General features: G+C 41.9%; 1 protein-coding gene across 4 annotated transcripts in view; it reads right to left on the bottom strand.

Annotated features, from left to right (window-relative positions):
* RIPOR2 (RHO family interacting cell polarization regulator 2) overlaps nucleotides 1–24,728 on the bottom strand; it is a 214,254-nt gene that overhangs the window by 137,650 nt on the left and 51,876 nt on the right. The gene's annotated exons all lie outside the window — the stretch shown is intronic.

Here is a 24,728-nt window from a genome sequence, read left to right as displayed (position 1 = left end):
TTGTTCTGATCAAGGCCAGGTGGGAGAGAATTTGAGCTCCAGATTCCACTGGGGCAGGATTATCTAGTCCTCCGACATTTAACCTTTTCCTTGGTTGGCTATGGAGACCTCAGCAGAGGATGCTGATGTTTTTCACCCCTCTTTCCAGACTTCTACCACACAGACTGATAGCTAGCAAATTCTCACTTTTTTTTCCCTTCCTCTTCTCAGTTTCAAGGTTTGACATAGTTCCTAAGGTTCCCCAGTAGGGGTGATGGCAGAGACGGGATGGGGGAGCTGGTTTATTTCCAGTTCACGCTTATATTGAAAGTGAGTCCTTTGGGATCCTAGCTTTGTATGGGGTGGAGTTGGGTAAGGGAAGATCTCCTATCAAACCTTAGGCTGGCCCTGGGTTTTGCCTGCTGTGCGAATATATCTTTTCCAAAGACAATTTTTTCAATCATGAGATTATGGGAGATTTAGCTTCCCTTTTATATGTTTTTAATTTTAAAACTTAATAAAAATATTAAAACAAAATGCTAAAATAAATAAAATCTTTGCTTTAAAAATGCTTTTAAAAAGCCAACATTAAGGAGAGAAAGATGGTTACATAGCTAACTAATTTACTATTTAGTAAACAGCAATAAGTGTGGCAGAGCTGAAGAGTTCCAGAGGATGTGAAACCATTTTTGGGGGGTAAATGTTTCTTTTAAGAAGAAGGGAAAACCTGAAGTCTGAAGTCCTTTAGAGGAAGGAAAAGAGAAAGAAGAAGTCATAAAGAAAAGGGAGTGCTAGTAGAATTCTAGTACAGCATAGTGAGCTTAGCTTAGCTACCTATCAAGGAAAATTGTGTATTAGTTTCCGACGGCTGCCGTAACAAATTACCACAAACTTAGTGGCTTAAAACAACACAAGTTTGTTATTTTGCGGTTCTGGTCAGAAGTCTGAAATGGATCTCACTGGTCTGAAATCAAGTTGTCACATTCCTTCTGGAAGCTCTAGGGGAGAATCAGTTTCCTTGCCTTTTCCAGCTTCTAGGGGCTGCCTGCATTCCCTGGCTCATGGCCTCCTTCCATCTTCACAGCCAGAAGTGGTGGCTGATTGAGTCTTTCCCACACTGCACAACTTTAATGCCAACCCCTCTGCATCCCTCTTCCACTTTTTTTTTTTTTTTTTTTTTTTTGCGGTAGGCGGGCCTCTCACTGTTGTGGCCTCTCCCCTTGCAGAGCACAGGCTCCGGATGCGCAGGCTCAGCAGCCATGGCTCACGGGCCTAGCCGCTCTGCGGCATGTGGGATCTTCCCAGACCGGGGCACGAACCCGTGTCCCCTGCATCGGCAGGCGGACTCTCAACCACTGCGCCACCAGGGAAGCCCCCTCTTCCACTTTTAAAAACCATTTATGATGACATTGTGCCTAATAGGATATTTCAGGATAATCTCCTCATGTCAGGGTCAGCTGATTAATATCCTTAATTCTATCTGCAATTGTAATTCTCCCTTACCATGTAATGAAACATATTCACAGGTTTCATGGGTTAGGACATGAACATCTTTGGGGGACCATTATTCTGGCTACCTTAGAGGGAGAAGTCTTTAGGTCATTTGGTCCAATTCAGATGGGAAATTCTTTTACAAATTATCTGCAGATCAATGATATTTAAAGAATGTTTTATTGTAAAATAAAACATAAGAAAAATATGCAAAACAAATATATAGCTAATGAATTATTATAAGGCAAATACTACTGTAACTTCTGCCTAGGTCTAGAAGTTAAACTGTGACAGCCACTGCCCAAACCCCTCTATGTGCCCCATCCCTACCCTAATCAGTAACCTTCAAAATTACTCATCACATGGTAGACACAATTCTGGATAAAAGAATTTTCCTCTGTCTTGCAAGAGTTTCAAGCCCTAGAAATTGTAGAATCTCCGATTAACACAACTGAGTAAACTGGATACTTTGAAACTTTTACAAAATCAACTGCAGCATGAAACAAAATGATTGCCTCATGTAGAGAAATAGAATGGGATTAGGTGAAAAGCACAAAAAGGAATGTATAATCTTTCTTCTCCCTCCTTTGGCTCTGGAACAATTTCTTCCCTTTAGCTATGGAGAAGAAAGAGAGCCTGTGAAACCATGCTTCCCACCTGAAGTTCTCTTTGCTTTAAACGTGATGCTCAAGATCTCAACCTGGGACCTCAGAGGCATCAATCAGCACATAAAATCAGATGGACAGATCACCATCAAGCTCTCTATAGGACCCACGCTAAGGCATCCTGCAAAGCTCCTTATGTAATGGTAACAATAATAAAATTAAGGTATACATGTAATTGACTGAATGATTCTTTCTGGGAATAAAACATTCAGTGGGGCAATTTCTTGGGGAAGTGGGAGTATTTTTCATACTTCAGCTACTGAAGTAAGTCACCATGGGGGAAATCACCAAGCAGATATTTCATCATCATTATATAAAATCTGCATGGAGTTTTATTGAATCTCATCATTGTTATTAATATGCTATTAAGTTTACCAAATTACCTAACCCTAGCCCAAAATGCTTTGTTTAACACTGTGTTTTTGATCCCTGTATCAGACAGCTGGGATGCCATGTGTTGGGGCCCCGCCGAGTTGGGAAATTATACATTTGATGATTATGAAATTGGACTTGTTTGATTTAATCACTGTAATCACTGGCATTGTGCAGATATGCAACCGGGAGGTTTTCATTCCAACAATCATGCACGATGAAGTCACGTTACACGGGAGGCTCATCTCTGTGTTTATTTCTGTCTAAATGGGAAGGAGAATGGAGAACAAGGCATGACCCAGGGTACAGCACTGCCGGGCAAACCCACGTTATGCAGCCGGGAAAGATGAGTTCAAGTAACAAGCTTGATGAAGTCACTGCATTGTACCTGGCTCCCTTTGGACTTGGGATGCAAAGAATACCTTATTAAATATAAGCTTATGCCATTATCCCTCAAATAGGATTAAAGGGCAGAGTATCTGGCACATGGTAGGAGCTCCCTAGATACTAGTTCCTTTCCCCATGACAAGTCCTTCAGGGGGGTCTAGGGGTGGAGCTACTCCAGACCATCACCCTCCCTTGTAACTACCTGTTACCCTAAATACCCTGGAGGGAGATTGGCTGGAGGGGAGTGAGTGCTTTCCTCCCTCCTGGCTCTACAGATGATTCAAGTTACTGACCAAAGGAGTGACTCCCCCTTGGGAAGTGGTACAAAATTATGGGAGCTAGTCAGTCTTTGGGGAAGGCTTTGAAGAGAGCCAGCAAAGCCTAAGCCATTCTCATCATTATCAAATCTCAGAACTCTGGCTGGGAAAGGAGCATGCTGCAGCTTGGGAAATCAGCTCATTTTCACAGCGTTCTGGGGGTGTGATTTGGAAGGAGGCTGCGTGTGGGAGGGTGGAAGTGAGCACCAAGAAGGGAGAAGGATGCGGGAGGAATCCTTGGTCTGAGATATTGTCCAAGTGCAGAATAAGGGACAAAGACGTATTGTCCACTGCCACCATGCACAGAATGACAGCGCAGTGGAGGGAAGGAGGGCGTTGAAGACCATCTGCTCCAAACCCTTCATTTTGCTGCTGAGGGGCTGAGACCTGGAAGAGTGATCAGGATCACACAGCTGACGGGAAGTCAAGTGGTCCCTGTAATGCAGGACACCCGATGAGTCTTCTTTTATTTTTTTCTTTTATTTTATTTATTTTTTGGCCTCGCAGCGCAGCATGTGGGAATCTTAGTTCCCCGACCAGGGATTGAACCCGTGCCCCCTGCAGTCCTGCAGTGGAAGCTTGGAGTCCTAACCACTGGACCGCCAAAGAATTCCCCCGACGTGTCTTGTGCACATTTCTCAGGTGACTCGCTGAACTTACAAATCTGTTTATAACATCGAATTGGCCCCTCTTCTAACTGGCATAAAGCTTCCATTAGGACAAGAGTTTACTGCGTGAATTAAAGAATATATTCGTTGTTTTCCTGTGAGATCATATGCGATCTAATTCAATCCTCACAATAGCTCTGTACAGTAGGTATTTTCATTATTTTCTTTTGTGGATGAGGAGATTGAGGATTAAGAGAAATTACATGATTTACAGATTAAATGGCTGGGCCTTGAATTGGAGCCCAGGTCCTCAGAGCCCCCCTGAGCCACATGTCTCAGCTGCGAGACCCCAGTCCTGCCACATGCAGTGAACTTTCATACATCCCACCTTGACTCCCATGCATCAAAGTTGACTTCAACTGCCTTTCCTATATCAAGGATTCATATTCAGAAATCAAGCGGTAGCTCAAGGATTTGAGCTATTGTTGCCACCGAGAGGGAAGGCGAGCCCTCTCTTGCCTGGGGGGAGCATCTTTGGGGTATTTTCAGTGTCTGCTCCCAATGCTGTCACTCCCTGCTGAGTGGAGGCACCTTCTACACCCAGCCTCCAGCCAGAGGACCCGAGGATTAGAATCTTAGTAACAAATCCTTGTGCTTGCCTCTGTATCAGTGGTTCTCAGCTGGGCAACTGTGCTCCCCCAGTGTCTGGAGACATTTTTCATGGTCAAAAATAGGGGATGGGGAATGGGAGGTTGCTACCAGCATTTAGTGAGTAGAGGGCAGGGATGCTGCTACACAATCAGGACTAGGGTGAGGCAAGTGAGGCACCTAGGATGCACGATTTAAGGAGGCACTTACTCTCAGTCATGCAAATGCCAAACCTCTACATGTAGGTCCCTGAGAGCAAGTGCCTCCTTAAATTGCGTGCCCTAGATGCCCCACTTGCCTCACTCCAGGCCCTGGCTTGCTCTAAATAGCCTACAATGCACAAGGCAGCCTCCAGCAACACAGAGTTATCCAGCCCAACCTGTCATAGTGCCCAGGGTAAGAAACCCCATACGACATCATGATATCAGTGGCCTGAACAATACTGAAAGGGCTACACCTTTCAGAGACTGTGCCTTTGACTCCTGGCTGCTCCTGCAGGTGACCAGCTTAATCAGCTCAATGCTTTTCCTTCTCTTCTCATTACCTTCAACCACTTTCCCATCATTAGACAAGTTGTATAAGTTGCTTGTGAAAAAGAACCTAGGTGTTCCAGGGCAACGGCTCTCAAATTTTAGCTTGCATCAGAATCACCTGGAGCTTGTTAAACCACAGACTTCTGGGCGCCCCCAATGTCTCTGATTCAGTAAATCTGGGGTAGGGCCTGGAAATGCATTTTGTACATGCTCCCAGGTGATGCTGTAACTGCTGGTCCAGGAACCACAATTTTCGAGAACCACTATTCTAGGGCCTGGCTAGGTAGAGTGGCCCAGGGACCTGGGAGTATCTGATCACCTGGGAAAAATGCAGAATCTCGGGCCCTCCCCTGCTGAGCCACTGTGGGTAAGAATCTGAATTTGCCAGTTAACAGATCCCCAGGTGATTCACGTGCACATTAAACTTTGAGGAGTTGGCCTCAGAATCAGTGGTTCTCCATTCCGGTTGCACATTAGAATAACCAGAGGAAGCTCTTTGACTTACTGAGTTGAAGAACCTTTATTCACTATTTTTCCCGGGAAGGGCAGTTTTATGAGTCACTGGGTGGGTGGGGGGAGAGACCCCAAGCACACACTTGAATTGCCAAGGTGCCCACTAAGCTCCCAGGCTGCAGTCTAAAGTGGATGGGCCCTGGACCAGCGCCAGGATGGGTTTCACTGACAAGGTTCTCTGGGATCGGCCCTGCCCTGCTCTCCAACTTCACCTCCTCCCACTCTCTCTCTTACGTGCTCAGCCAGGCATCCAGCTACCGACCCTCCCCCTATTTCTGTTCTTCCAGCCTGCTGAGCTCACACATCTCAGGACATTCCTACTCGATGTGTCCCCTCCTGGAGGAACTTTCCCAGAGTCCCCTCCCACCAAGAGTGGCTACCTGTTCCACTCTTTCTATCCCACCGGCCTTTCTGATCTTCTTCAAGGACTCAGTACTCTCACTAAGTGAAATTATCTATTGATTTACATGCCTCTTCCACCAAAGCAAGAAGGAACTGCTCCACATAGTAGATGCTCAATAAATATTCATCGCATAAACAAAATAAATTAGTTTGGGGATAGTTCTAAGGCGGAGAGTTCAAATGTCTTTTATAAGAGAGGCAAGAGATCTTTGAAGTTCCTGGGTAGGAAGTTTGAGAAAAGAAGAGCGCTGAGGGGGCAGAGCGCTGCACGGACAGTGCAGGGAACACGGGGGCGGAACGAAAAGGCCCTGTTGTCGGGGCAGCAGGAGGAACCACGAAAAACAGAAACACCTCATTCGGTTGTTTACCTGGTGAGGGATGTGTACCTTGTACTGGAAACCCCTATTCCTTCTCTCCGACAAAGTCTTCAGTCAAGTCTACATCACCCAGTAAGAACGCTGGGGGTAGAGGATTATTCAGGGGAAACTCAAAATGCTGCTGAGTTCTGTATACTTGGTGGCACAGGGCTGAAAATGGAAGGGACAGGTTTCAGGAAGCAAGAGCAAGACGGAGGAGGGCTAGTAACTGGGTTACTTTTCAGATACAAAGTCCTGCTCTTTCTCCCATGCCAGGTAAGCTAGACCTCTTTGGGGAGGAGTCCAAGAATGTGTTTTTTTTTTGTTTTTTTTTGTTTTTTGTGGTACGCGGGCCTCTCACTGTTGTGGCCTCTCCCATTGTGGAGCACAGGCTCTGGACGCGCAGGCTCAGCGGCCATGGCTCACGGGCCCAGCCACTCCGCAGCATGTGGGATCCTCCCACACCGGGGCACGAACCCGTGTCCCCTGCATCAGCAGGCAGACTCTCAACCACTGCGCCACCAGGGAAGCCCCAAGAATGTGTTTAACTTAAAGTTATACTGCTAATCTGCGGGGAACCACAGGTCTCTCAGGTTGTAGCTCCCAGGCCCACATAAACACCATCCCAGATGAAAGCAGAGCTGCTCTGATGGAAGGGTCAGATGACACCCGGGAAGGCACCCTTCATCTCCTGAAACAGCTATGGAACCTTTAGGGCTCTGTGGTTAGAAAACTGAGCTGGATGGAGCCACGGAAGCCACGCTTGCCAGGTGTGCAGATCAGGATGTTGGAAGGCAGTGACTCCACTGGCTCAAGAGTGCTAGCCTTCCAAGCCATAGGAGACAATATGGTGAATCGCCTAAGAGCTTGGCCTTTAAATACAGCTGATATGGCTGTGACTTTCAACAAGTTAACCACGCCAAGTCGCAAATTCTTCAACTGTAAAATGGGGATAGTAACCATGCCTACCTCATAGGGTATTCGTGAGATTTAAATGGAAAAATGGCCATAGAACTTTTGACATATTATTATTTTTAATATTATTATTATCATTAATTATCTGTACTTGATGAAACCAAATTCAGCAAAATGACATTTAACAGGGTAAAAATAAAATCCTATATTTGAATCCTACAAAGATATGCAGAAACACAGAGATGGAGTTTGTTAGCAGTTCACGTAGGAAAAAAACACATAGGTATTTTTGTTGCCAGTGAAACTCAGTGTAAAAGCCAACCATATGACAGGAACAACAGGAAAAGAGCACATAAACCGCATAATTTAGAAAATTTCTATCTTACCTGCCCCTGATCAGTTCACCCCTCCCATGCTGAGAGTCACACTCTCATAGGGAAATAACAAAATTGGACTTTGCAGAGAAGGTTGGTGAAGGCTCTATACACGAACCATAGTGTCTGAGGACAGCTGAGGATTTATGATATTTACCTCGAAGAAGAGAAATCTCAGAGGAGGGTAATAGGATAGAGGTTTCCAGGTATCTGAGTAGGACTCAGGGATGTAATAATGACTCAAAGGTAGAACTAGATGCTGGAAGCTTCAGAGAGGTAGATTTAAGTTCAATATAATGAAGAACTTTCTAGGAACGAAGTTGTTTGTCCAGCGATACAATGAACTGCCTGAGAGGTAATAAATTCCCTGTCGTTGGCCGTGTGCATGACTTGGTGAGGTGTATTACAGAAGGAACTCATGGGGAGTTAGACTGGGTAATTTTTAAAAGCCCTTTCAACCTTGAAAACTGTTTTACTAATGAACTTTGAAATGCTGAGTAATGACTTTATTTTACAGGTAGAGACAAGGACAGTATCTCTTTACTGAAAACGTCTGTTAGTGTGAAGCCTGGACCAGTACTCATGCTGGAAGTGGGCTTGCTCAACTGCTGAGGGACATAGGCATTTTCCAGCTCTTTTGACTGTCTTAAAGCACAAATTCGAGAATAAGTAATGGAAAGAGAGGGTGGAAGAAAAGAAGAAAGGAAGGGAAGGAAGAGGGAGGGAGAGAGGGAGGTATCTGTCAAAATACATTCATCTGATCAGAATAGACATTTCTTCAAATAAGATATTTAAATAGCCTATTAGCACATGAAAAAATGCTCAACATCATTATTCATCAGAAAATGAAAATCGAAACTACAGGGAGATACCACTTCACCCCCACTAGGATGGCTATGTCAAAAAGATAATAACAATTGTTGAATAGGATGTGGAGAAATTGGAACCCATACATTGCTGGTGGGAATGTAAAATGGTGCTGCAGCTTTGGAAAACAGTTCGGCAGTTCCTCAAAAGTTACTGTAAGAGCCAGCAATTCTTTTCCTAGGTATATACCCAAGAGAAATAAAAACATATGTCCATGCAAAGACTTGTACTTGAATGTTCATAATAGCATTATTAATAATAGCCAAAAAATGAAAACAACTCAAATGTCCATCAACTGATGAATGGATAAACATAATGTGGTTATTCGTGTAGCGCAAGAATATTCAACAATGAAAAACAGTGAACACTGATACATGCTACAGCATGGATGAACTTCCAAACATTATACTAAGTGAAAGAAGCCAATCATAAAGACTACATATTGCAAGAATTTATTGATGAAATATCTAGAATAAGCCAATCTATAGAGATAAAAAGTAGATTGGTGGTTGCCAGGGGCTGGGGAGAAGGGGAAATAGGTAGTGACTACTAACAGTATGGGGTTTCTTTTTGGGGTGATAAAAATACTCTAAAAACTGATTGTGGTGATGGTTGTACAACTCTGAATATACTAAAACCACTAAATTGTACACTTTAAGTTGTTGAATCATATGGAATGTGAATTATATCTCAATAAAGCTGTTATATATATACACATATTATATATATAATATGTGTATACATATACATATCCATTTCGAAATTCTACCAAACTACTAAGTTTTAACTGTAATAGTCCACCTAAACGTAAAGCACTTAGAAATACTTACACCAGGGGCTTCCTTGGTGGCGCAGTGGTTGAGAGTCTGCCTGCCGATGCAGGGGACACAGGTTTGTGCCCCAGTCCGGGAAGGTCCCACATGCCGCGGAGCGGCTGGGCCCGTGAGCCATGGCCGCTGAGCCTGCACGTCCGGAGCCTGTGCTCCGCAACGGGAGAGGCCACAACACAACGTGAGAGGCCAGCGTACCGCAAAAAAAAAAAAAAAAGAAATATTTACACCAAGTATAAAAAAGAATGGGAAATACCCTTTAATAAAGAACTCTTCCAAATAAAATAAATACATATAAAGAAAAAGATGAATAGCACAGTAAAAAACTGCATAAGGACACAGTATTTAAGAGAAGTACAGATGGATAGTAAACCCAGAAGAGTATCAAACTCATGAACAGCTAAAGAAATGCCAACGGAAGTGTTCATTGGTCCAGTGTTTTTGGAGAGCAAATTGGAAACATGCTAAGAGAATCTCAAAAATACTCATCCCATGTACAGTGGAGAAAGGACAGCCTCTTCAATAAGTGGTGCTGGGAAAACTGGACAGGGACATGTAAAAGTATGAGATTAGATCACTCCCTAACACCATACACAAAAATAAGCTCAAAATGGATTAAAGACCTAAATGCAAGGCCAGAAACTATCAGACTCTTAGAGGAAAACATAGGCAGAACACTCTATGACATAAATCACAGCAAGATCCTTTTGGACCCACCTCCTAGAGAAATGGAAATAAAAACAAAGATAAACAAATGGGACCTAATGAAACTTCAAAGCTTTTGCACAGCAAAGGAAACCATAAACAAGACCAAAAGACAACCCTCAGAATGGGAGAAAAGATTTGCAAATGAAGCAACTGACAAAGGATTAATCTCCAAAATTTATAAGCAGCTCATGCAGCTCAATAACAAAAAAACAAACAACCCAATCCAAAAATGGGCAGAAGACTTAAATAGACATTTCTCCAAAGAAGATATACAGACTGCCAACAAACACATGAAAGAATGCTCAACATCATTAATCATTAGAGAAATGCAAAACAAATCTACAATGAGATATCATCTCACACCAGTCAGAATGGCCATCATCAAGGAATCTAGAAACAATAAATGCTGGAGAGGGTGCGGAGAAAAGGGAACATTCTTGCACTGCTGGTGGGAATGTGAATTGGTACAGCCACTATGGAGAACAGTATGGAGGTTCCTTAAAAAACTAAAAATAGAAATACCATACGACCCAGCAATCCCACTACTGGGCATATACCCTGAGAAAACCGTAATTCAAAAAGAGTCATGTACCAAAATGTTCATTGCAGCTCTATTTACAATAGTCAGGAGATGGAAGCAACCTAAGTGTCCATCATCGGATGAATAGATAAAGAAGATGTGGCACATATACACAATGGAATATTAGTCATAAAAAGAAACGAAATTGAGCTATTTGTAATGAGGTGGATAGACCTAGAGCCTGTCATACAGAGTGAAATAAGTCAGAAAGAGAAAGACAAATACCGTATGCTAACACATATATATGGAATTTAAGAAAAAAAAATGTCATGAAGAACCTAGGGGTAAAACAGGAATAAAGACACAGACCTACTTGAGAATGGACTTGAGGATATGGGGAGGGGGAAGGGTAAGCTGTGACAAAGCGAGAGAGGCATGGACATATATACACTACCAAACGTAAGGTAGATAGATAATGGGAAGCAGCCGCATAGCACAGGGAGATCAGCTCGGTACTTTGTGACCGCCTGGAGGGGTGGGATAGGTAGGATGGGAAAGAGGGAGACGCAAGAGGGAAGGGATATGGGAACAGATGTATATGTATAACTGATTCACTTTGTTATAAAGCAGAAACTAATACACCATTGTGAAGCAATTATACTCCAGTAAAGTTGTAAAAAGAAAAAAAAAAAAAGAAAATACTCATCCCTGTTGACAGTTTTACATTTAGATTATAATAAGGAAACAAAGAATATATATAAACATACTACTATGGCATAATTTATAATGGAAAAATTGCTACACACCAAATGTATGACAATAAGAAAATAGTTACATATATTATGGTATATCCATATGTTGAAATACCATGCAACCATTTAAATTATGTTTCTGAAGAAGAATATATTATACTAGAAAATGCTTACAATTTTAAGGAAAAAACCCACTGCAAATAGAGTATGATAATTTTGTGGGAAATAAGCCACACATATAGAAAAAATACACAAAAGCATGGAATGGATACTAATGTTTTCTATTTTTTGCTTGAAACTTTTCTGATCATTCTAAAAGGTCTACAATGAACATGTATTCCTTTTTTTGTATTTCTTTTGAATCATAATAAAGATAAACATTTAATTTAAAACAAAGAAATATGGAACATGAGGTGAACCACTTTAATCCTCACTTAAGAGCCAGGTCTTTCTGGAACATTAGAGGTAATTGAGAGCAAATTATTATCTCCAAAAATAAAGCACTGTAGTTTCACATTTTATTGTTCAAATATAAGAAGACTCAGGGGAATGATATGTAATAAATACCTTTTAGTTTTGATGAAAATCTTGATGATGGAGGGAAACAATGAGCTCCAGCCACTGACACGTCAGTGGTGGGAGGGTAACTACTGCTCCTGTTGAAAGGCTGCCCTGATTTTTTGATGGTTTCTAGAAACATCTTGCTCTTTGAAAGCCTAATTATTCAGCATGAGTATGTTTTGAGAACTAAAGTCATCAGCATCTCAAAAAAAGTTAGAAGTGTTTATTCAACTGCATCTAAAGCTGTATAAACCACAGTGGGTTTTTGGGTTACCAGCTTGAATGTCAGTCAAAACTCCATTGACATATGGTGAGTCAGGGCTGCCTGTTTATTTTGAAATAAACTCATGAAGGAAATGCAGCATTCAGCCTATGAAGCTATGAGAGTTACAGCTTCCCTACAACAGCCAGAGCGAGGTTTTGATATCCCATTAGGATAAGTAAGAAAGTTCTTTAAGGTGAAAAATGCTTTAAAAACAACTGTATTGCCCAAATATGAATCTAGTGTGAATGAGTCTTTTCCCTTCTACATTCCAAATTTCGTAGACTTTCCAAATGAATACATAGATATATAAACAACATATATATAAAAGCACCAGGCTAGCTTATTGCAGTTTCAGAACTATTTTTGTTAAGTTGAAGGTCACCACTTGTATGTATAGTTTTAGGTGCATCCCTTAACTTCTCTGAGCCTGAATTTCCTTGTTTTCAATATGAGGACGCCTTTAAATTTTAAAATTATATAATTCACTGAAACCACCACTTTTATTCATACACACACACACACACACACACACACACACCCCTCACATGAATATATAAATACATAACATTTTAAATGACTAGTTTAGAATCGGAATCTTATTAATACCGAAGATCTTCTCTGAAGATAAAAGCCAATTGATTCAACCAGTTGCCATGAAAAAAATGCCCCCTTTCCTCCCTAACTTCCAAGTATCTTCTCATACCAGACGGCACAGTGTCTGCAATTCCACTTTCAGAGATTTATTATTTAGGAGTGAGTTTGTTGTCACTAATGCTGCATGGTGAATGAAGGCTAGGAGCATGTGCTCAGGGTTCAAATCCCAAATTCTACTTCATTGTATGACCTTGGGCAGGCTGTTTAATCATTCATTCTTCAGTGTTCTCATTCATAAAATGGGGTGAATATTAGTACCTTTCTCAGAGGGTTATTATAAGAATTATGTCGGGGCTTCCCTGGTGGTGCAGTGGTTGAGAGTCCACCTGCCGATGCAGGGGACACAGGTTCGTGCCCCAGTCTGGGAGGATCCCACATGCCGCGGAGCGGCTGGGCCCGTGAGCCATGGCTGCTGAGCCTGCACGTCTGGAGCCTGTGCTCCGCAACGGGAGAGGCCACAACAGTGAGAGGCCCGCGTACCGCAAAAAAAAAGAGAATTATATCATAAGAATTATGACACATATAAATTCTCAATAGATGCTTATTATTTCTTCTGGTGGGAGAATTTCAGAGCAATGTGAGCATCTCAGGGAAAGATGCAAAAAGCCCCCAGGGTGGAAATGGTGATGAAATAAAGCTGACATTACTTCACATGCTGGATACATTTGCTTGGGCCTGAAGTACACCCTACTGAGACTGATATATTTTGGAGTAAAGGTTTAATATGGTTTTCTCTATTTCATGAACTAGTTCCTTCCCATCTACAACTCTTTTTTATAATTGACCTCTCAACATTTTCTATTGTTCCTTGTGAAATAATTAAAAACAATGGGCTTAATTTTCCTCTTTCATCTGTTGTGCATCTTATCTATGGGCTACACAGAACCCCTCTCTGCTCCATTCTCACTGGGTCTACACCTGGGTGAACCAAGGACCATGGAAAGAACCTGAATGGTGAGCTAGTTATTTGCAAAGATATATGTATTTTGCTGGTTTCTTAGCCCTAACATTCTTTTTCTTGTTTTTAAAAGTCACACTGTATACCTATTGTCCTATGGGAGGGACCATGCCCTCTTCCAAGTCATCCCTAAGCCATATTAGCAAGTCCCCACCACCAGGCATAAATGTGTTTTCTGCAAAATTGCAGGGAGCTTCCCATTATGAAAAAATCCTGATGAGATTAATGTGAATTGGATCTCATTCTTCTTTATGTAACCAACTATCTGGTGTTAAAAAAAAAAAAAAAAGACTTGTAGGTTGATGGGAAGCCACCAGTTCTGCTTTGCTGGGAAAGGGAAAGGCCAGTTCTCAAGACTTCCTCTACACCATGTTGGGACCCAAAACCAAAGAAATGGTCCATCTGTCATCCATATGACTAGTTGTTGTGGTGGTGGTTTTTTAAAATAAATTAATTTATTCATTTATTTTGGGCTGCATTAGGTCTTCATTGCTGTGCACAGGCTTTCTCTAGTTGTAGAGAGCGGGGGCTACTCTTCGCTGCGGTGTGCGGGCTTCTCATTGCGGTGCCTTGTCTTTGTTGCGGAGCACGGGCTCTAGGTGTGCGGGCTTCAGTAGCTGTAGGATGCAGGCTCAGTAGTTGTGATGCATGGACTTAGTTGCTCTGTGGCATGTGGGATCTTCCAGGACCAGGGCTCGAACCCGTGTCCCCTGCATTGGCAGGTGGATTCTTAACCACTGTGCCACCAGGGAAGTCCCATATGACTAGTTTTAAGTTGGAAAATTACAAGCCTAGTTTGAGTACTGAAAGCAAGTTGCTAGTATAGCATGGTGATTAAAAGCACAGGTTTTAAAATGGACAGATCTGGGTTCAAATTTCCATTTAGCCACTTAACAGCTTTGTGAGTTACCAGTCTCACAGCTATACTTTCCTCCTCTGCATGGAAGAATAGTAATACAAACTTCATAGAAATTAAATGAAGTTATATATCTGGCACACAGTAGGAACTGAATAAATGGTAGTTAACATTATTATTGCTGCTAGTTGGCTAGTGACTGTGTTTTTTTTTTTTTTTTTGTGGTACGCAGGCCTCTCACTGCTGTGGCCTCTCCCGTTGCGGAGCACAGGCTCCGGATGCGCAGGCTCAGCGGCCATGGCTCACGGGCCCAGCCGCTCCGCGGCATGTGGGATCTTCCCAGACCGGGGCACGAACCCGTGTCCCCTGCATTGGCAGGCGGACTCTCAACCACTGTGCCACCAGGGAAGCCCGTGACCGTGTTTTTGACCAACCAAATACAGCACTGGATGTAGGAGAGCACGTGGGAGAGGAATAGCCTATAAGAAACTGTATCCCCAGGTGGCATGCCTCTGCTAGGATGCGTCAGAGAATTCCATCCTAGAGAGGCTCCTTGGCCTTGAGTATGTAATGCAATCCAAATCTTCCCTTTGCTATTCCACAGTCTAGCACTGTTAATCTGAGAGGTTGCTAAGAACTCAATAGACACCGTAAATTACTTTGAATTACTCTCTCATTATCTTTGCCCAGATTTGGAAATTTACAAAGCAAGTAAAGCACTTCTGAGTTTATCTGCTGGAGCAATATGAGTTGAGTCTGTTATAGCAGGAATGCTTCCTCAGACATCCATACACCGCTTACACGTCACCAATAGTAAGCAAAATCAGGACACCTGGACATCTTAAATGTGACCCAATAGCATAATGTTTTACAAACATATGCATTTTTGTTTTGTTTTGTTTTTTGTTTTTGCGGTACGTGGGCCTCTCACTGTTGTGGCCTCTCCCATTGCAGAGCACAGGCTCCGGACACGCAGGCTCAGCAGCCATGGCTCACTGGCCCAGCCGCTCCACGGCACGTGGGATCTTCCCAGACCGGGGCACGAACCCGTGTCCCCTGCATCGGCAGGCGGACTCTCAACCACTGCACCACCAGGCAAGCCCAATATATGCATTTTTATATAAATGGATTTTTTTCTTTAAAAAGTATGAATTGTGTACTTCCCTGATGTGAAAATAAGATCATGGCTAAGCTATGGTTTTCCTCCCTTTCCTGCTCTTGTTATAGTCACAAGTGCAACCACGGTTTGTGAATTAGGGAAGCAGTTGGTCCCTCACACCTATAGGGTGAAGGGTGGATGAGGAGCAGTGGGTACACAGAGCTCTGTAACTCTCCGAGCGCACAGGAACACCTGTCAATCCACAGGCGCATGAGGGATGCAGGCAAGGGTGTCGTGGAGTCATGGAGCGGGTAGGGGCACTGATGCCTCCTTTTATTCCATTAGCCTGTCTCCCTACCTCCAGCACCTGCAGGCTGAGGCTGGGCTCTGGGGAGGTAAGCGAGGTTAGTTAGTCAGGATGAGAGCAGGGAAGCAGTGTGACAGTGGCTGGGACCAGGGGAGTGGGGAGCGGGCACACATCCTTTCTCTGGTCCTTGAATGAATGAGCACATTCATTCACTGTCCCAGGCTTCTATCTCAAATTCCTCTGCCTCACTTCTCTGTGGGATATTTTCTCCACCTCTGTATGAGATACAAAAACAGGGGTGGGTCTCAAATAGTTGGAATTCTTTTCTCCTTTGCCACTGCTTTTGCTCTCTTCCATTCAAACAAAAGGGTGTAGAGTTTGGATGAAAACCAACAGGGTTATAAAGAATTTTATCTTTGGATAAGGCTTTCAATAGCTGCTTTCTGTGTCCTGAGCGCAGAGTTGCCTCGTGAGTGAGTGAGTAGAAAGCACTTATCAACCCAAAGAACTATTTTCCCAGGTTTCCCTTCCCCACGGAGCCGCACTGAATTCTCAAAAGAAAACAGTCAGCATAAATTCTTGCTTACCCTCCACACTTTTCCCCTCTAAAGCAGAAGGAATTCTGAATTTAGGAAGGATGGAGATAAGGCTGAATGACAAAGTATGACGTGTAATGGAGGGGAGGGCTTTCTCTCTTCACCTCTAGGGAGCACTTCCCTGCCTTTGTCCCCACACTAGCCAACTGGGTCCTGACTGAGCCTGCTCTGGCTGTGGAACTGGTAGAAGGAATCTGTACTGAGTAGGCCCAGGGTCTCCTGGCCAGTCCCCCAGTCCCAGCTTAGCCTTGAATCCCACCTACAGCCTGGTCTGTTTGCCTTCAGCGGCAAATACCACAGACTCTGGAACCATATTGCTTGGGATCTAATCCCTGCTTCCACCACTTTCTAACTGTGCAACCTTGAAGAAGTCACTTAACCTCTCTGTGCTACAGTTTTGTCATCTGTAAAATAGAGGTTATAATAGTAGCTACCTCATAGGGTTGTTGAGTGCATTCGATGAGGTAATACTTGTAAAATGCTTAGAAGGTTTTCTGGCACCTAGTAAATGCTCAATACATGGTAATTATTTTGCTGTAAGCCCACAGAAGCATGGAGAGGAATAGGCTCACCCTATCCTTTGGCGTTAGTGAAACAGAGAGCTTGGCACACCTTGCTCTAGACATGGTGCCCCGGGCTGGGCTTCAGCTCCTTGATTTACAAGGAATGAACTGATGAAAAATGACCCTAATCCAGAGTATTTGCCTCAGTCTCAACCTTTCAAAAGTTAATAATGTCTGTGCAATCTCTGATTTCTAAAAGATTTTTTTTCTTTCCTTTTTCAGTAACAGAAGAAAAACATATTCGTGGTTAAAATTCATATAATTCTAAACTATAGAAAATGAAAACCAAAAGCTTTATTCCACAAAACCCATTTTCCAAAGGCTATTAACAATTATTGGCTTTGTTCAAAAATAAAGAAATATATAAAATAAAAAGAGTAATAGTTTTGTTTGGTTGTTGCTACTTCCAGGATCCAGATTCTTTTAGTTCTGCAGAATGAATTCATGCAGAATGAATTATTCAGTAGTTAGTGTGACTAACATGGCCCATGTGAATGAATTTAGTAGTTTAGTCAAGGTTTTTTTGTTTTTTGTTTTTTTTAGTTCCATTTATAAGTGACTCAACTTGCCTTGTTACTATTGTCTTAGTAAGATTTATTCTTGCTTAGTGTTGCATTTTGTTAATTACATATTTCTGAGGCCAAGCAAGCTTATCATATACACATACTCAGGTGCTAAATATTTATTTTGAAAAAACTTTTCTAAGCATCTAAATTTCTTCACACATTAAAGAACATTTGATCTCAATGACTTGCTTACTGTGTGACCTCTAGAGAATCAAAAAAAAGTAGTTGGTCGTGTTCCTCTACATATAAAATGGATGCCATATATTAGTTTGTCAGATGGTCATAATAAGGACCTAATAAGTGTGAAATATCTCCATTAAAAACTAGTTAAGATAGGGACTTCCCTGGTGGCACAGTGGTTAAGAATCCACCTGCCAATGCAGGGGACATGGGTTCAAGCCCTGGTCTGGGAAGATCCCACATGCCACAGAGCAACTAAGCCTGTGTGCCACAACTACTGAGCTTGCTCTAGAGCCTGCAAGCCACAACTACTGAGCCTGCATGCCACAACTACTGAAGTCCACGCACCTAGAGCCCGTGCTCCACAACAAGAGAAGCCACCGCAATGAGAAGCCCGTGCACCTCAACAAAGAGTAGCCCCTGCTCTCCGCAACTAGAGAAAGCCCACGCACAGGAACAAAGACCCAACACAGCCAAAAATAAAAAAATAAATTAAGAAATTAATTTTTAAAAAACTAGTTAAGATAGTATATTTCTGCAAATTGTTAAACTGGACTTCATCAAAATTAAAAACATCTGCCCTTTGAAAGATACTGTTAGTGAATAAAAAGACAAGCCACAGACTGAAAAAATATCTTTGCAAAGCACATATCTGTTAAAGGACTTCTATCTACAATATATAAAGAGTTCTCAAATCTCAACAATTAAAAAAAAGTAATAGGGCAGGGCAAAAGATTTGAGCAGACACTTTACCAAAGAAGATATACAAATGTCAGATAAGTACATGAAAAGATACTCAATGTCATTAGTCATTAGAAAAATACAAATTAAAATCACAATGAGATGTTACTATACATTAATTAGAATGGCTAAAATTAAATAGACTGACCATACCAGGTGTTGGTGAGGATACGGAGGAACTGGAGCTCTCATACACTGCTGGTGGGAATGCACAACAGTATAACCTCTTTGGAAAAGTCTGTCAGTTTCTTAAGAAGCTAAACATATACCTGCCATACAACACAGTCTCTGCAGGAATAAGTATTTATCCAAGAGAAATGACAACATATGTCTATACAAAGACTTGTTCACCAATGATCATAGAAGCTTTTTTGGTAATAGCCAAAAACTGGAAATGACTCAAATATTAATCAGCAAATGATTGGATAAACAAATTATGGTATGTCCATACAATGGAATACTACTCAGTAATAAAAAGGAATAAACTGTGGATATATGCAACAACATAGATTAATCTTTAAATAATTATGCTGAGTGACTGAAGCCAGACCAACAAAGAGTACATTTGATTTTATTCCATTTATGTAAAATTCTAGAAAAACACAAATAATCTATAGTGACAGGAAGCAGATCAGTGATTGCTTGGGGAGGAGGTCAAAGGGAGGCAGGAAAAATGTATTATAAAGGAGCACAGGGAAACTTTTGAGGATGATGAATATGTACACTGTCTTGACTGCAGTAGTGTTTTCATAGGTTTACACATATTCCAAACTTATCAAATTGTACATTTAAAATATATGCAGTTTGCTGTATGTCAATTAGTCAATTATACTTCAGTAAAGTTGTTTTAAAAAATGATGTAGTTCTAGAAATATAGCTCAGAGTACCATAGTAGTACTACTTCTTGTTTCCAGTGCCCTTATGAAATTTCTCCCCAATTTTTCTATTTAGAGGCCAGACTGAATTTATATATATATATATATATATATATATATATATATATATGCTAAAATAAAATAACTATGAAAATACGCATGTAAACTTTGGAATCTGACTGACCTGGGTTTTAATTCTGGCAAAGATAGTTAGCTGTTCCCTAACGCCTTTTCTCCGCTTATCTCTTAATATTAGAATGCTTGAGTCTTAGCTAAGCTCATGGCTGCCTAGAGTAAAGACTATAGTTTTCTGACCCTCTTTGCAGCTAGCTGTGGCCATGATTAAGTTCTAGTCAATGGAATATAAGCAGAAGGATTATGTGTGACTTCTGAGAAGTGTCTTTAAAGGGTGGAGCACACACTTCTTTGGCTTTCCTCCTTTCTGCTGGCTGGAATGAGGATGTGATGGCTGGAACCTGAGTAGCCTTATTGAACCATGAAGAAGAAGCCATATGTGAACAATAAGGGGTGACAACATGGAAGGAGTTCTAGATCTTGACACACTGAAGCATTACATCGGCCCTGCACAACTTACTTCCAGCCTTTTTATATATGACAGAGAAAATGAAATAAACTTCTACCTTTTGTTTAAATCTCCCTGTTTCCTAACATGTACAAGTGGTCCAAACCCTAACTGATATATTGGACAAATTACTCACAATTTTCTAATCTGTCAAATTTGAATAAGTTTATAATAGTTTCTATCTTAAAGAGTTATTGTGAGGACTAAATGAGACAATACTTTAATACACTAAATGAGACAATCATTAAACACTTGGAGTTGTATCTGACCCCACAGTAAATGCTCAATAAAATATAAGCTTCACTTATTGTTATTACTTACATGAACTCATCCCTGACTTAGGAAATAAAATAAGCCCCAAGATCTTAGCTCAGCGACCGTGTAGTACAGAGGAAAAGAGGGCATCGTGCCCCCGCCCTTGCCCTGGTACCCTGGTGCCCCAAGGAGACACCTTGATGGAAGTTCCTCCTGGTGTTCTACACAACCCACTGCTGCTGCTGAGACTGGTATCAGGGTCTGGGGAAGCCCTGCCAACCACTCTGCCACCTATTCTGATCAATTAAACGAACAAAAGTCTGACTGAAATGAAAAAGCAGTGGATTTGGCATCCTCTCCTCCGGAAGTGCTCCCCCTGGACAACATACATGACTGGCACCAGGTTTCTTTGCTGTGAGCAATTCCATATCCAAAGGACCTTAATTTTTTTCCAGTAGGGAGTGGATAATTGACTAAAAACCATGAGGAAACACCACTACTTGAGCCAGTATCATCCTCTCAGTATTCTCAACAGGGGCATCAACTCCTTGGACAAGTTAATTTTCAGTTCCGTAAACTTGGCTAGGCGGTTTAAAAGGACAGAAGGCAGCTTTGCTAGGAGAAAAGGGGTCAGTTACTGTTTGGAATTCAAGAGCTTCCTCTCTTTTAACACTGCCAGAAGATGGCCAAGAACAGCAGCTGTAGGTAAACTGGATTCTGAAAAGCAAGAGGTGGTACCTGGGGTTCCACAGGCCAAGTAATTCAAAAAGAAGAAAACCCACTGAAATGAAAGAGAAGGCTGTAAGTGAGCAAAATCTCTTTACAATAACAAGTGGTTGACTGTCCCTGAATATCTCAGTGGGACCACATTGTCCCAGGAAATCCTAACCCAAGTGGATTATAAACCTGAGAATGGAAGGCAGTTACTCAGGACACCCAGCCCTGACATGTTCTTCAGCTGGTGATGAAAGGGCCATGGACAAGAGGACTTTGTGTGGCCCCCCCCAGCCCCACGACTGCCACACACACTCTTCCCATTAGAGATGACTTGGGAATGAGAAGTAGGGGATTCCGGGACCGCTAGGCCCCTGGTTAACATAAATCCAATTACTCTTCATGGGTCCTAGATAGAGAAGTGTCTGGGCTGAGGTAGAGAGTAAGTTACTCTGGGAAACTTCTATTTTATTTCACATGATTTGGAGTAGTAGTTAATAGAACCAATGACAGAATCAACATTCAAAGACTGTAGAAAGGCTGGAATAATGTACTAAAAATCATGCAAAATGTAAATAAGAGCTACAGATTATAAAGTCCTATGTTTACATTCCATATATCAATTGCATGAACAAAGGGTGGGAAAAAATCTTGATAATATTTCAACATGATAAAAACAAAGGGAAGCACTGTCCAAACCTTCTTCCATAGAATTCTCTTTCAGAAGATTCATAGCATACATTGCATAATATGAATTCATATTTTCCTAAGCACTTATTACATGCTGGGCATTGTTGTAAGGCTTCGGGTATATTTACCCATTTATTTCTGGTAACAATCCTCTGTGGTAGGTGCTATTATTGTTGTTCCAGTCTCCCTGTGGGGAACCTGAAGGACATTTGATCAAGGTCACATAGCTGGCAGAACTAGGATTTAAACCACTCTTAACTGCTATGTCATAATGCCTCTCCAAGGACTCATTAGTAAAGAAACTGGTTTTACTTTGAATTAAAATTTCACATACTTGTTTGAGCACTGAACAGTCTTTTTTTTTTTTTTTTTGGTCGCACCATGCAGCATGCAGGATCTTAGTACCTCGATCAGGGATTGAACCCACACCCCTTGCAGTGAAAATGCAGAGTCTTAACCACTGGACTACCAGGGAAGTACCTGAACACTTTTTTTTAAGGCACCCCAATTATATCTTACAGATTAGTGTTTCTTTAAACAAGTTGGGAACCAGTGCTAAGAAGGTTAGTTGACCCTAATGAAGACCAATAAAGTGGTATAGTTGTCCTCAAACCGAAATAAATGTACAGAAGAACAATTTTATTCCAGAGATGTAGTCGTTTGCCTGTGTACCCTGTGCTTATCCAGCCTCACCTGGAGCATTCTGCTCAGTGCTGGGTACCATGTTTTCTCATAAACCAAAGATGACCAACAGTCACCTGAACATCACTATTAGCTGAGAAATAGCTGACATGGATGGGGGAGTGTAGTCTGGAGAGGGGCTGAGAGGAAGATACTAACTTCTTTAAGTATCTGAAGGGCTTCTGGGTATTCCTTTAGAGGACAGAAATGGGATGAACAAGGAAAAGTACTAGAGAAGCAAATTTCCACTCAGAATGAAGGAGAATTTCTTAGAATACAACAGGCTTTTTGTGAAGTCTTGGATACCTGACTCTGTGGGATGGCCGAGCAGGAGTCAAGGCTGACTGACACGGCCATGGAGACAGCTGTGGCGTGGTGGAAAGAGTGTGGTCAGAGGACCATAGCTACGGGACCTACATTCCAGCCTGTCTCAGCTTCCCAGCAGTCAAATGGAGGTAAGGACACGTATTTCATATTGGGAGGGCAGAAAGAAGTTTAATGATGGAGAGACTGATGGGTGGTGTCATACGGGAAGTTGCTTGATGCAATGGAAGTCTCCAAGTATATACCATCAGACAAACTATCCTAGATGTTATGGAACAGAGAGGCTCCCAGACCAAATTAAAAGGCTCAAATCACATATTTCATTCAATCATTTTAAAACACAAAAAGAGATGTAGGGCTTCCCTGGTGGCACAGTGGTTGGGAGTCCGCCTGCCGATGCAGGGGACACGGGTTTGTGCCCCGGTCCGGGGGGGTCCCACATGCCGCGGAGCGTCTGGGCCCGTGAGCCATGGCCACTGAGCCTGCGTGTCCAGAGCCTGTGCTCCGCAACGGGAGAGTCCACAACAGTGAGAGGCCCGCGTACCGCAAAAAAAAAAAAAAAAGAGATGCAAAGGGAGTAAGGTGGAGTCCTATCAATATGCTTACAATAGGGTTACAAGCAGAGTGGAGGGACCATATCATGTAAAGCCTGGGATGTGCAATGTTCACAAAACAAAGACTGACACCACATTGCCAACAAACTGACTTTGTACCCAGGTACAAATGGCCTTGTCGTTCGGTGACAAGTATAGCATACACCACATGGGGTAAGTCAGAAAGCCCTGGGGGTTGTCAGAGGCTTCCCTATTCACAGCATTGCACCTAAATAGAAGATTTTATCCTTCTCCATACTGAATATAATAAATTAACCAGACCTATACTGTTTTGTCCTCAACAGATGGTTCTTGTTTTTCCCTTACACTCATCTAAAGGCCCTTACCACAAACTACAGCTCTGAAATTGAGTTTTAGAAGAAACATCAAAGAATCTCAATAACAGATGGTGTCTGATACCTGCCAGACTCTACCGTAGGACAGAACTGGGATTTTCAGGACTCTTTTAGTCATGAAGCAGACTTCATGAAAGTCGAGCTTAACCCAAGATCACAAAACAAGAACTAATTACCTAAGACTGAAATAATGAATTTGATTGTGGTTAATGTTCCATTCTGAATTACTCCTTAAGCTGTCTTGATCTGTCAGTTGAACACTGAACACACTTTCAACTGGTATCTTGTCCTAACTGATCCCTCAGGTTTCAGAAAACTTTCTATAAAAGCTCTTCTGATAGGCTGTCAAGAAAACCCAACGAGAAACGATTCTGTAGAAAAGATGTCATATATTGATTGATATTACTACTTAGAAAAGTAGTTGAAAGCTATGCAAAGTACATTTACTGTGTTTTAAACATTTTGTTGTGATATAATTAATTGCATAGGTTCAATACTCAATACCTCTTGTACTTACATAAATAAAACAGGCCAGGTACCACAAAACTACTATATCAGAAATAAAATTTTCAGTCTTAGTTTCTGCATACTTTTTCAGTCTTGGTTTCTGGATATTTTTTCACAATGAGAGTGTTGGCTTACCTAAAAATTAATGATATTTGTGGTCAGATTGCAATATGTGCTTTTTTTAGACTATGTCTCAATGTGCTCAAAAGATAAAGGTCTTACCTTCTGGACCTGTCAGAGGACATGATGAAATCAACTTTAATAGGTGGATAATTACACAAACATCACAAACAATGCTTCTGATAAGGACGCACAAGAGCTAAATCAACAAATAAGAATTCAACACCAAAAGAGGAATCTTGACATTGCAAAGACAATAGAGCAGATGAAAAAGATATGACGCCTGGATGTACAGAGCTTCATGTGGCCTCATGGTCTGGAGAAGCTGACAGCAGTCACAGCCCCGGGGCTTCTGAAAAGATTGGACTGATTGGACTCATGTTGCTATGGGTGAATTGTTTAAAAGATGTTATTTCCATATCATTTAATAATGACGGTTTATAATAA

The sequence above is a fragment of the Mesoplodon bidens genome (genome assembly GCF_964165515.1).
Source record: "Mesoplodon bidens genome assembly, chromosome: 10".
NCBI classification, from domain to species: Eukaryota; Metazoa; Chordata; class Mammalia; order Artiodactyla; family Ziphiidae; genus Mesoplodon; species Mesoplodon bidens.
Note: the sequence above shows the minus strand (reverse complement) of the source record. Positions and strands in the feature narration are given on the sequence as shown.